A 2129-nucleotide genomic window follows, 5' to 3' on the forward strand; every position below is an offset into this window, starting at 1 on the left:
CTCTCTCTCTCTCTCTCTCTCTCTCTCTCTCTCTCTCTCCCCCTTCCTCTCTCCCTCACTCCCTCCCTCCCTCTCTCCTTCCTCTCTCTCCCTCCTCCTCCTTCTCTCCATCCTTCCCTCTCTCCCTCTCTCTCACACACACCATCTTAGGGAGTTGGGTAGAATAACGAGAGGTTAAATTCCTTGCTGGTTGCCAGGGTTTGTCAGAAGTGTGACTGAACTAGTTTTCCTGGCTCCAATACCTGCTTTGTCTCCGCTACTCCAGACTGCCCCTCCAACCGGAGAAGGGCTGTTTCTTTGAGCCCCTCAGACCTGTTTGCTTGCTTCTGGATTCTATGCCTTATTTTCTGGATCCTCTGTGAATCGGCTTGACAGGGAGGGAGGTGCCCAGCCACTTGGGTGCCTAGGGTGTGAAGATTAGAATCAGTGTTTCTGAAATCCTGAGTCTGTCAACACTAAATCTTCTCATCATCAATTTAACCCCTGAGATGAAGAGGGAACACTGGTTGAGTGTAAAAGTTTAGGGACAGGGAGGTCCATAGGTGTCAATTTACTGCCAACTCACTTACCCTTATTAACAGTTTACTGTCATTAGGAGATACCTGGCTTGGGCTTCAATAATATATTCCTTGTGTGTCTGTTTTAACTTGCAGAGACCTTGCTACTGACACGCCTTCAATAATTATTTTTGTTTTGTTGCAGACACTGATCCAAGACCTTCACCAACTCTCTAAACCAAATGGAGACAGATTTCATTGCTTGGAGGCAGATGTCAATTTACAAGCAGGAAACAATAAAAATTGTTGTTATTAATTTTTGGACTGGGATTGGAATTTCCCTGGGGTTCCCAGCACTGGGCATTCTATCTAGGCAGGCTGGCACCTGCAGCACAGATTCAAGTCTTAGAGATTTGTCTGAGGGCATCAAGGGGTTAAGAGACTTGCCCAGGGTCAGGCACCAGCAGAGGTCAGACTCTGGTCTTTCTCACCCAAGGCTGTTCCCCTAGCCACTCTGTGAAGTTCTGGCTAAGTGTGCCGGCTTATGTGAATGTCAGACAACATCTGGGATTTCACTGGGATGTGGGGAGCTCTCCATAAAGAGACGCCCTTTACCAGTACAGACCTGCACCTGCCCTGCCAGACTGAGAGTCTTAGAGGGATACCTGAGGGCACTGAGACATTAAGTGACTTGCCCAGAGTCACACAGCCACTGCCTGTAGAGATGGGACTTGAACCTGTTCCAGACTCTTTGGTCAACTCAGTCTTCTATGTTATACTGTCTATTGACAGTGATAATGTCCAGATTGTGAAGTGGTTTACATACATTTCCTCATTTAAGCTTCCAAACAACCCTATAGAGGTACTGTCATACTCATTATCTCACTGTATATTTCCTCTTCTGAAGCTAACAGACATCCCATAAAACAAGCAATTCCACTTCCAAAGTGGAGCAGAAAAGATCTCTTCGGCCCAAGCTGTTTTCCTTTTAAATTCACCATGTGACTTTCAAAGCTGCCAGGTTCATCAGGTTTCCCTCTGGGCTTCTATTCTCATCTATGAATTTTAAAATGACTCTCTCTTGTTCTTTGGGCAACCTCTAGCTAGCCTTTCTCTCCCTCCTCCCCCTCACTGAACTCTCCAGAGTTCCTAAATGCTTCAAAAGAATTTTTCCTTATAATATTGTTATTGTATAAATTGTTTTCCCTGGAATACTTTCAGCAGTTCCAAACTAGGACTTGAAGGGAAGGAACCATAAGGTTCCAGACAGAGAATTGCTCTAAGGTTTCCTCTCTCTTCTTGTTTTCTCCCTTTGGTCACTAACCCTACTAGATAGGTAGGAGATCCTGTAACCAGTAGGGAGAAGAGGGGTACTCCATGCACAGATACAGACAATTTAGAACTCAAAATCTTATGGAAGTGAATGGTGAAAATTTTATTTATGTATTTATTATTAAAAATAAATACATAAATAAAATTTTAAACATAATGGCAAAAAATAGAACTCATGTGGCAAATCTTCCATGCCACAAAGTTAAAATTCGACATAGGCAGGGGAAGCGAACATGAGGCCATTCTGTCTTGACCTTGACTCTGTATCCCATGTTCTGCCCTGTCTTTGGCCTTCCTTAT

The 2129-nt window shown here is 44.2% G+C and overlaps 1 long non-coding RNA gene across 1 annotated transcript in view; it reads left to right on the top strand.

Annotated features, from left to right (window-relative positions):
* The window catches only part of LOC138165160 (uncharacterized), a 3300-nt gene extending 2487 nt beyond the window's left edge, over nt 1-813 (top strand). The window contains exon 2 of the long non-coding RNA XR_011169283.1: nt 703-813. This is a non-coding gene — a long non-coding RNA (uncharacterized lncRNA). The remainder of the gene's footprint in view (nt 1-702) is intronic.
* Nucleotides 814-2129: the final 1316 nt, after the last annotated feature.

The sequence above is a fragment of the Petaurus breviceps genome, unplaced genomic scaffold (genome assembly GCF_028583685.1).
Source record: "Petaurus breviceps papuanus isolate PSGF00001 unplaced genomic scaffold, PetGlider_PUasm1.0 208, whole genome shotgun sequence".
NCBI lineage: Eukaryota > Metazoa > Chordata > Mammalia > Diprotodontia > Petauridae > Petaurus > Petaurus breviceps.